The 12207-nt window shown below is 37.6% G+C and overlaps 1 long non-coding RNA gene across 1 annotated transcript; it reads right to left on the bottom strand.

Moving 5' to 3' along the window:
• Positions 1–969: 969 nt before the first annotated feature.
• LOC137464537 (uncharacterized) lies at positions 970–7578 on the bottom strand. Its single transcript, XR_010994274.1, has 3 exons — positions 6983–7578; positions 6307–6452; positions 970–1633 (listed from the first exon to the last, which is right to left on the bottom strand). It is a non-coding gene; the product is annotated as an uncharacterized lncRNA (long non-coding RNA).
• Between the last annotated feature and the right edge of the window lie 4629 nt (positions 7579–12207).

Here is a 12207-nt window from a genome sequence, read left to right as displayed (position 1 = left end):
GGAGTCTCCTGGTAATATCCCTTACCCAGGCCCCAGGAAGGCAGCAGACGTCCCTATGGGATGGGTAAGGTTGGCATACAGGACCCTTTGTTCCCCTCAGAAGTCATCCACTACAACTACCCTTCCTTGTATTTTAATACTTGAAAATGTGCTCTGTCTGGTTGACTGTGTTGAACTGGTGGACTCTACAGATAAACCTTCTTCTTCATGGTCATCTGCCTGACCCTCAAGATACAGGTCTTCATACCTGTTCTGTAAGGGCACCTGGGAAGGAGAGAGAGGCTGGGAGGGGATTCTTCTACCTCCATTAGCAGGGACTCATTTCCATTCTCTGCTATCTTTTAGGTCTCCTTTTTCTGACTGAGGGGTGAGGTTCCTCCAACACCTGCTGATCTTCCATCCAGTGAGCTTGTCTGGGAGATGGAAGAGTTTGACCCCAGCAGTCTACTTCCCTTTTGCACTCCATGATAACTCCTCAGCCTGTCCACCTCCTCTTTAAACTCTGACACCAGACAGAGCTGATCATCAACCTGCTCACACTGCCTACAGCTGTCTTTGCCTCTGCCCTCTAACAGTTCCTGGTACTAACAACCAGGCTCAGGCACTCCCTACAGCCAGAGACCAGAAAGCTGCATCCTTCTTGGGGAGCTTTGTCTGGATCACCATGCTCCTACTAGAATGGCTTTCAACTGTGGGCAGTTCAAGTTGGGCAAGTTATGAAAAAGCCAAACACCCCGCTCAGGATCTGGGAGGGTGGCTGCACCTTTCCTGCTCCCCCTGCCTGTGTGAACTGCCATGCGCACTGCCATGACAAATTCTTCTGACACACCAAGTCCTATTTGCCAGCTCCTGTTCCTTGTGCTCCCTGGAGCCATTTAAATCTCCCACACTGCTCCAGGCAATGGCCCTTCCATGCCTGATTGGCTGCAGAGGCTGGCCAGATTTTAAAAATACAGATTTGTCAAATAGATTTTAGAAGTTCTTCTTCAATTCTGCTCAGCTCAAGAGCTTCAACAGAGTGTATTCATTCTTGAGAAACAATCATATTTCATCTTCCATCAACGAATTATGTTTCTAGGTATGACTGGTGAGCAAATGGGGTCATGTCCACTTTTTATAATAACATGAAATCTGAGTCAAATTATTTTTTTAGCCTGATGAGGTGTTTAACTCTATTAGATCTACTCCCTGCCTGCAAAGGAGGATAGCAGTGCCTATTTTCCAAAAAAGTTATTTAAGATTTATTAAGCCAGAAAGGAGGAAGCTGGAAGTTTCTGATTTGAGCTGTCATTCCTAAGGGGAAAAAGATATCTGTGTCCCATTATTACTCACAGAATTAGGCCCCTATTTAATCCATTGACCTTCTAGCATTATACTTCCAAGAAGACCTGGCTAATTTTTCATTGAAGTGAAGAAACGAAAGAGTGGAAGCTCAAGCCTTTCTTTTAATTAATTTAACCTCCATATTCTCAATTGTTTTATTACTAGCTTTCCTGTGGATTTTTACAACTCAATTAATTTAATACCTAGGAAATTAAAAAAGCTTTCTTGACAGTAGTCCAAGATCTGCACAGAAATCACTTCCTCATCAAAGATCTCATCACAAGGTGGAGTCATCCTCAGTGAGGTAGTTCTGAGGAAAAAAAAACCTTACTTAGGGAATGACAATTAATTAATTTGGGAAAAAGGAAATCTTACTTCTGTTGGTGAACATCGGTGATGGTGAATTCACCCTCTTCTCAAGAGGCATTTCTGGTGAAATGCAGAAGATACTGCAATTTTTTTATGTTTCAAAATTATTTTTAAAATATTGCAATTTTGAAACTTATGCAATCTTGAATACCTCTGGTGTAAGAAGAGTGCGCACTTCATTGAAAAATATTACACCTATAAATTATCTTTTTTGTACTTAGATTTTAGAAAGTTGCTGCTGTTCATTTCCTCTGAATTTTAAAATTTGCTTAGATTTAGGAAGTAGTCATGACAAAAAGCCTTTGAAAAAAACCATCAGCATTATTTCTTGATGATATAATCTTCAAATAGGAAATACTGGCAAGGGAGGACAAAGCAAGTAAATGAATAATTACTGTTATGTGGTGGACTTTTCTCACAGAGTTTTAGTGCTTAATTTGATTTATAATGTACTTTTTGTTTGGATCTGTGAGACACCAAACCTAGTTTGATCTATTGATTTTTCAAACAATATGTTACATTATTTAGCCTAATACACTGTGTTTGAGAGAATATGTCTCTCAGTTGTCTATAGAGTGTGACATGCTAATTTGAAATGTTTTCTGGCAAATGATAAAACAGACTAGAAGATGTTAAATAACACCAGGTCTTAGTGTTTTATTCATTTCGGAGTCTCAATGCCAACTGGCACATCAGTTTCCATTATCCTCCAGGAAATACTTTGCCAGAGATGGCTGGGAAAAGATAAATTATTTATTCAGGCTATGAGAGACCTCATAGCCCTGGTCAATCCCTTTAGGAGTTCATTCTCAAGGCAATGCCCTCAGCTACATCCATTTCCATTATATCAAAGAACACCCAAAAAGCTGTGAACATACATAAGGCTATGAACTATGTACAGTGAACCCTGCACTGTTCCTATAATAATCACTCATATTCGGCTATCACTGTTATGAGGATCACATTAAACTGTGATTTGAGACTTATTGGAGAGGACAGAAGGAAGATTTTAGGGGATTTTCTTAATATTTTGGCATAGTTTCACTCAAGTAGGATTGAAAGTTGTAGGGCTTTTTTTCGTCACAGGAGACTTCTATGTGGCAGCTTTAAAAGGAAGACCTATTAATGCTACTAGAACTGAATGATGCAAGTGTTATTATTATCCATAACCCAAAATATTCAGCAACACTTAAATTTTCTCCTGTAAAACAAAGAAACAAACAAAAAAACCCATTTCAATCTTATTAGTAAAGACTGAAACTTAAAGACTTCAGTACTTCTCTACAGAGTTTTTGAGAGTGTTATTCTACCTAGATTGAATTTAATTTGCATGGAAGATTACTAGCTCAAATACTTTCATCCTTATAGTTTATAGAATTTAGCACATAGAATTTACTAGCCATTTGAGTCTGACTCTCCACTTTTCAAAATTTAAGTAAGACACGTACCTCAGAGAAGAAATTGAAAATATAGAATTGAAATGACATGAAAATGTCAGAATTAGATTCTGCAGGTGCATGTATTAAAAATAGACCATTAATTCTATAAATTTTAAAATTTTAGAAAAAAATATTGCATGCTTAATATTACCAGCTGTGAAAGAGAAATTCTGGATTTGTGGTTGGTACACTTAGCATAATCTTAAAATTGTACTGTTTAGTACATAATGATATGAAGCTTTCAGATTAACCAGTGAGGTGTGCCAAGTTAGTTGAGAGTAATGAAAATTTAAAATCTCAGCAGTGAGTTCATCAATTGATTGCTATAAATAACTTTGGCAGGTTATTAGCTGCCATTGACAAGGTTACCTGAGACAAGATATGAAAGATATAAATGACATAAGTAGCCCCGTTCTGAAAAGGAAAATTGCAGTCCTCATTTTCAAATATTTCTATCAATGCTCTTAAAAGTGGAATATTAATTTATATAAAAACTACAATTTATCACACTCTAAATGAAATTTTGGAAGGAATTTTTTGGAAGGAATTTTAGAAAGTAGAAGACTGAAGAAAAATCTGTACAATTGGTGTCAGCGTATACAGAGATGGGTTATTATGATAAACAGGCAAAGCACTGTGTATTTATCTGAAGTAACACTCAGACTAAACTCAGAAAACAAGCTCTTTTGTACTGGAAAGTAGTTCTGTAGAAAGTGAAATATTTTTCTGCCCATCATTGCACTTCTGAGGCTTTAGACCACACTACTTTAGGGAACAGGAAGAGCAAGATGAATCTTCTGAAAAAGAACTTCTGGCTTTGAATGTCCTGCTTAGATTTCACCATATCCTGATTTGATCATAATTTTCTGAAAAAGGGTTCCTGGTTTGATTTTTTTTTTTTAATTGAAATTCTTACATTGCAAATTTTTCATATAAAGTCACCCTAGTACATCTTTCTAAGATTGATCCTGTAGGGAAAGCTATGCCAAAGTGTCTGTACTCAGAAGACCAACTCAAATCCAAGATACATAGGGATGGGTACAACCCTCTAAGACTAATATTTGGATCTCGGGGAAATCTACACAACTACATAAGCTTAATTATTTTGCTGAATCACACAGATTTAATGTAGGTAGGCAAATTAAGTATGTGATAGTCACCTAAAAGTTTCAGGAAAGTGCCTACCCATGCGGATAGATTAGGCTTTAATCATTTATTAGGTTGCAAAAATTAGTTTTAAAATAACATGGTTAAAATGGGTTCTATTGCTTATTCTAAATGTTACAGAAATAATCCTGCAAGCTCTGCAGTGTTACATGCTCCTGCTAGACGCCAGTATAATATCTTTAAAAGTATGACCACAGGCAGTGACCTCCCTCTGAGGCTGGAATTGATTATCTTGTATAAGCAGGGTAAATAATCTTGAGCAGTATGAGATTTTTTTTTATTTTTGTCACAGAATGCTTTGTTTGATTTATGACCGAAAGTGAGGTGACCTGCATGACTGCACTCTCTTTCAGAGTTTCACCAAAAAAAAAATCACTTCTTATCTCAATGACCATGGATCAAGGCATCACATGATAAAAGCTGAAGAACATTTACAGTACAAAAAACCCTACCAAAGAGGTCAGCGGTCAAACAGCTGCCTTGATACCCATTGCACCACACAAAGGTGATTTACTTCTGATGTCTTTGTTCTGTTAGACACTCTGGGTCAGAGAACTACACAGATTTTCTTAGGAAAGATTATCAGACCTACATAGAATTTAAATCTAGTCTATCCCACAGAACTGAACTAGTGGGATCTCAATTAAGCAGTGGAAATAAATGAAATGTACCAAAACAGAATTCTTAAAGCCGGGTAAAAATGTTGCCAGATTATTTTCTATCCTTAGATGACATGCATACCTGCTCTAACTTTTACAGTTAACCATATCTTTGCCTTTTTTCCAGGGATCACTGGATCGTGTGAGTAATACAGAACAATGTCATCTCTCAGTGCTCACAGCACATAGTCTGCATGACTTCTATATTAATAATGTGAATCCTTAAGGATTATCAACTGCCTCTTTACCCATATTCACAACTTAAAATGATGAGTTTCTACTGTTTTCTGAGACACTATCTGTTCACTCAGCATTTCTATATATGTAGTCCTAAACCACAATCATATTTCAAAGTAAAAGCTGCATACAGGACTCCCCATAAGCACAAATATCCAAGTCTCGATGCAAAATGAATGAACCTACATTTTTAAAGACAGTCTATTTTAGAGACATGAGTATATAAATCCTTCAGTAATTAAAAGCAGAATTTCTAATCTGTTAGATTGTTTCCATAAACTAAATTTCAAACAGTGTATATATCATTTGAGCTTTAAAAGTCAGAGGAAAAGTGTAATGATATTTTTTCCCTGTGAAAGATTTTTTCATAGTTCTGTGGGTATTGCTAGCATTCCATCACTGCTATTTGTATATTCACTTAGAGCCTCCTTATAAAAGCATATGTTCCATGTTTTTCCTCCTGTTTCCATGTGGTAGGCAATGATATTCCATGACTCAAACAGCATTAGCAACTGAATAAGTCTTTGAGTGTACTGAGAAAAATGGAGAGATGTTAACAGCCACATTTCACAACAGCAGGAAAAATGCTTGTGTAGCATTCACTGTCATAGCCGAGCATATGTTCTCCATGGTTCTTTAGTCATCTGCTTGGAGTGGGCTGCACTGCTGAGGAAAAGACAATCTGTCTCTCTGTTAATGAAAAAGTATCTTTACAAAGTAGAGTTGATTAGTATAAGGGAAAACTCTTCAGTGACTTAGAAACTGAGAAATATGGGAAAAAATGCATGTTCATTGTAAATAAATATTATCTTTTCTGCTTACCCAGCTAAGATATTTATAGCATATAAAACACAAATACTATAAAGATTTTAGTTCTTGAATACTTGAACACAGAAAGTAAGAAATTTAAAATATTTTAACTAAACACATCTGTAAAATTTAGTAAATTGTAAATTTAATTTGTCAGGTATAATAGCATCTCCTTTCAAAGTATGCCTGTAGATTAGTACAGGAGTGCACAAACCCCTTTTAAAAGAGATAGCAGAAGCATTGGAAGAGGTCTAAAAGCATCAGTGAATAAGCTAATCAACTCTCATTTCTCACCCGATTACCTTGACTCACATAGGGCTCCATGCTGCTGCTACCAGATTGCTTGATATAAACAAGCTCAACTGTGTGGATAGCTTGACTCTCTCTGTACTTCTCTGCTGGCTGCAGGGCAGGCATACTCCTTATATAGATCTGAAGCGGCAGGTGGCTGAACAAATAAAAGTGAAGGTCCAACTAAGCACTGCTATCATGTTCATTGTTACTTTTTCTCTCAACAGAAAACACACTGCTGGCCTTTTATCAGACAACAGCAGTGATAACATAATCATGCTGTAAATGGAATTAACACCTCTTTCTTTTAATATGATAGTCTAACAGTGAAATCCATTTGAATTGCTGAAAAAAGGGGGAAGAAATTTAGCCAGCTGCACAAACCCACAGATTTTAAATTTTATATTTTGCCTGTGCCAGGAACCTGCCTTAGGCTGAATTTTAACAGATGGACAAAACAGAAGAGATTTTTTTAAAGGGTTAGACAAAACAAAATATATTTCTCTTATATCAAGTTGGGTTAATATTTTGAATAAGTTCCAGAATATCCAAGATTTTAAGAAAAAAAAACAAAAAACAACACACTTGCTGAAGTGCTCCTTGGCAAGAAAGAAGCCTGGGTCTTTCTTCCAACTGCACATGCAAAATCTTTTAGTTAAAGAGTCCAGAGTCAGGAATGGAACCCACTAGTTCTGCTGCCAAGAAATATTTATTAAGTCCATTAGCAAAATGTCTGTCATCTTTGTCTAGCACCAGTTCTACAGATGACAATGAGTTGGGTTGGAGTGTTGATCTGCTGGAGGGCAGGAAGGCTCTGCATACGATCTGGACAGGCTGCATCAATGGCAACTGAGGCCGATGGTGTGAGGTTCAACAAGGCCCAGTGCTGGGTCCTGCCCTTGGGTCACAACAGCCCCAGCTAGTGCCACAGGCTGGGACAGAGTGGCTGGAAAGGACCTGGGGGTGCTGGTGACAGCAGCTGAGCATGAGCCAGGGTGTACCCAGGTGGCCAAGAAGGCCAATGGCATCCTGGCCTGGATCAGCAATGGTGTGGCCAGCAGGAGCAGGGCAGGGATTGTCCCCCTGTACTGGGCACTGGTGAGGCCACACCTCCAGTGCTGTGTCCAGCTCTGGGCCCTCACTGCAGGAAAGACACTGAGGAGCTGGAGTGAGTCCAGAGAAGGGCAATGGAGGTGGGGAAGGGTCTGGAGCACAAGTCCTCTGTGGAGCAGCTGAGGGAGCTGGGGGCTTTTAGCCTGGAACAAAGGAGGCTCAGGGGTGACCTTATCACTCTCTACAACTGCCTGAGAGGAGGCTGTGGCCAGGTGGGGGTCAGTCTCTTCTCCCAGGAAACCAGTGACAAGATGAGAGGACATGGCCTAAAGCTGCACCATCGGGAGGCTTAGATTGGACATTAGGAAATATTTTGACACAGAAATTGTTATCCTGCATGGAAACAGGCTGCCTAGGGAAGTGGTAGGGTCACCATCTCTGGAGGTATTTAACACATGTGTAGACATAGCACTTGGGAACATGTCCTAGGGGGACTTGCCAGTGGTTAACAGTTAAAGTAAATGACCTTAAGGACCTTTTCCAGCCTAACTGATTCTATGATTCCAAGTCTATATGAAAGTTCCCTCCCTTCTGTTAGCTGAAAAGATTTGATGATGCACTATCTCTTTTAGAGATACAGATGAAGGTAAAGAGAGGAAAAGATACAGATGAGAGGAAAAGATATTTTATGGGAAATACTAGTAAAGAATATGCATGACTATAAAACAAATGGCTTTGTCAAACTTGAAATTTAAAATTAGGAAAGCCTGATGCCTCCCATTGTCCTGTGGTTTTTCTAAGAAGGATATGTACCATAGTTTTCAAAATACAGAGAAAAAGTCCAGCGAACAGAACTCCGTCACTCTAACAAATCCTCACTGACAAATTCCTAGTAGAAAATTTACATGGTTTTTAAGATATTATCTCATGTGTACTTTGATCATAGGCAATTTTTGAAACATATACATGTACCTATACAAAACTCATGCTTACACTAACCACATCTCAAAGTGCACAGCATATCAAGATTATAAAACATGGAATAGCCTATTTTAAAGCATTTTAAGCTGCTTATTGTGACTTTCAGAAGCCACAGTTCTGGCAAACTGTATGATGCTCTAGAAAGTCTATCTCTCATGCAAGCATGGATAAGTACCTCTGTGATACATGGATTAAAACTTTCTATTAAGTTTATCATACTTAGAAGAATAAAACTCAAACCATAAAATATAAATTACATCATGATTTTCACTTCAGCATTTCAATGCATAGAATGCATCCATCTCAAACATCTAATCATTTTTAGATGGAGAATTTTTAGATAGGGGGATGAACATTTTTGTGTTAAATAGGAAGGGCTCCAATACAGCAGTACTAGCAGTAGAGAACTAAAAGAATACTTCACAGTATAAGTGAAGTTAGTGAATAGCCAGTATGAACGAAGATAGATTACAAATCTGTCCAGGCTGGAAACACAGAATTCAGGAATAGAATCTATGAAAACACTAACTTACAGAACATACATAAACTGGTAAGTGATTCTTCACAAAAGTGACATTCAGAGAATTTACTAAAAGATCACTTGTAAGATGGCAAAAGTGGTTGGATTATCATTTGATTAGAAATATTTAACATCATCAGTTTTGTAATTACACCAGAGTAAAAGCCTCTTACTTTGATGTACACAAAATAACAACGGCATTAAAATCTATTATGGTCTCTGCTCAGAGAGGCTGTACTTCTCAAAGACAAGAAAAAAACGTAAGACAAGATCTTCTCAAACTTAGGACATTACAGGTCATCACAAGTCATTCATGCCCTTTGCCATCTAGTGTATAAAAACGTTATTCAAGCGTTTCAGAAAAGCAAGGTTTAGAAACAGAGTTTTCCTCATCTCCTTTCTATTGCTAACCCTACCTGTTTCCAGTATTTTGTATATTTTGTATATTTTGTATATTATTTTGTATATTTTGTATATTATTTTGTATATTTTGTATATTTTTTATTACAGTCTTCTGTTTATCAGATTTGACTTGCCATATTACACTCTGAAATTCCAATCTTTCTTACAAAAGGAATTGAGATAACTTTTTAGCATCCAATATTGACATCATCTACCACCTGTTGAGCATTACTGTCAGAGGAGGCTGTTGTGCTTTTGAATGCCATTACAAACAAGTGAGATAGGAGAACTCCATTAATAAAGAACCAGATACCAGTTTTCTCTGGTTATCTGTGATTGGTCCACATGACATGTATTTTCACACAAGCTTTGAAAGTATTCTTAAATAAAATAAAATAAAATAAAAATATATTAAAAGGCTATAGGAAATAAATATTGAAAGTGCCTTTGTTAACTAAAGTTTTAGGTATGCTTACCTTTACTGCTGAGGGTACTTACTATGCATATACTTTCAAAAAAGTTAAAGCTTGTATGCATTTTTCCCCTTTTTATTCTAGAATAACAAAGTCTTCATATCTTTTTCTGATATCACTTAGAGGGAATGTTAGCAATCTCTTAAATCGCTACAGTTGCCACTGCTAGATCAGCAATATTTTAGTTTCATGAACATAGACTATTCCTACCAGCATTAAAGTTCAAAATCCTCGAGCTGGCTTGGATGTTACTGGTTAAGGCCTCCCTATGCTTCACGTTCCTAATGCTTCCATTGTGAATGCCCTAAGTGAATAACTTCAGCAATGAAATTTGGGTTTTTTTTCTAGTCAGTCCTTACTTTTTCAGAAGACATGAACTTGCCACAGACACACAAGATCCCTTACTTGAAAGGCTGCCATAGGCATGGAACAGACATCTGTCAATTCATTTACAGAGCACCACAGTGACTATCCATGTCCTCCCTCCACTACATCTATCAGGCATACAGGCACCTCTCAGCACCTGCCATAGTCCATTTCCCATCACAAATCCAAATGTCTAATTTAAGGAACTGTATCTAAGGTCATGTGTACTTTCACCCAGCAGTAGTCTAGAGAGAAAGCCCACTTTTTATTTTCCTTTTTTTTTTGCCAATGATTTGTTATTTTATTCATATTTCTCTTTAATAAAAGGACACTATGCCTATAACAGCAATGTCTCCATTATGGCAGGTACCATTTCCTCATGTATTGGTATCACAACTCAAAAGGGGAAAAATCATCTCAGAGGTGGAACTTCTTCATAATCACAAATTAATCTACAGCCACATTTCACAACAGGAGAAATTCCAAGTAGAAGAAGGCAGACTATGGGAACCTACTTTCAAACTTAAACAGCTAGTGTCCTGTCTTCTGTAGAAGCTTTTGCCTCCAAGTATTTATGGCAATTCAGGATGTTACATTTATTCAGCTGTGCATGCTGTACTGTTTGCCTCTGCCAGCTGTGATAGCTTATTCTCCTCCCCTGCAACGGAGATTTCTTTAGCTGCAAGAAAGCTGCCCATGTGAACTAAGGAATTAAAGTCTGACAACAAAAACTGGGGCAATCCTTCCGGAGTCGTGTGTTCAATGTCACCATCTAGACACCATCTCTGATGCAGTGCAATCAACAGGGAAAAGTGCTGTGTGTTCTTCTCATTATACATGGTAGTAATTGAAATGTGCCTATTGCCAGCACAGCTAGCTAGAAGTAATAAAAAGTACCTCTGAACAATCAGAACACTTGTAGGTACCTTAAAGACAGTAAGTGAGATACAGCTCTGGATTACTGATTGTACAATCTCTGAACTCCTCTGGACCTCTTTTTTATTTAGTGGCAAAACTGAAAGTTTACATCAACATTGAAAGAGTTACACCTTCATACTGCTCTTCCAAAAGTACTTATTAAAATACAAACACTTTTCCATAGTTAGAATTTTAAAAAACTATTCTGGCAAGTAGTAAAAAACAGTGTAGTTTTAAATTGTTTCAAAAGGCTTCAGTTTCAGTTTTTCTTCCTCATTGCTGGTTTAATAGGAGAATCTCCTTGATAATAACTTGAAGACCTACCTATAATTTAGAAACAACTGGAACACTGAAGCAGTATACTCAATATTATATCAAGGACAGATATTAATCCTGCAAGACATGGCTCTGTATTAGGAACTTTGTAAGGAACTGAATAGATGACACAACTCAGGCATATTGCTTGCTGTTAGTATCCATATTCATTAAAATATGACTGTGAAGTGAGGGATCTTAAGTACTTAAACTAAGTCAAGGAACATAGGAGAGCAGCTAGCACAATTAAATCTGACAACTATTCAAATTTTAACTAATGAACTAAGTCACCAAGATGGCACTTTCCGGCTATCTCTAAAAGCATCCTACCAGTACTGATGACATGAGCAAAGTTAGGATGAAAAGATGAAAAAGATGGTTGAGTTCTGAAAAATCAGGGCCATGGAAAGATAATAGTTTAAAAGATAGTGTAGGATCTGTCACGGAATTGTGCAATGGTTTGGTTTGAAAGGGACCTTAAAGATCAGCTGTTTCTGTCCCATGTGTAGGGACATCTTTCACTGGATTGAGCTGTTCAGAGCCCTATCCAACCTCACCTTGAGCAATTCCCAGGGGTGGGGCATCCACAGCTTCTCCGGACAATCTGTTCCAGTGCCTCACCACTCTCAAAGTAAAGAAATTCTTCCTAATGCCCAACTTAAACCTACTTTATTCCACCTTGAAGCCATTTTCCCTCATCCTGGCACTACATGCTCCTGTAAAAACTCCCTTTCCATCTTTCTTGTAGAGTTCCTTTATGTACTGGAAGGTGGCAATTAGGTGATTCTGTTTAATGCTGATATTCACACATTATTGAAATATACATGTTTTAAAAAGCACTTATTTGTCTCTGGAAGTTCTAGAAGGGACAGATTTTTAAATCA

This window comes from Anomalospiza imberbis, chromosome Z, assembly GCF_031753505.1.
Source record: "Anomalospiza imberbis isolate Cuckoo-Finch-1a 21T00152 chromosome Z, ASM3175350v1, whole genome shotgun sequence".
Lineage (NCBI taxonomy): Eukaryota > Metazoa > Chordata > Aves > Passeriformes > Viduidae > Anomalospiza > Anomalospiza imberbis.
The sequence above is the reverse complement of the archived record's forward strand: the minus strand, read 5'-3'. Positions and strand labels throughout refer to the sequence as shown.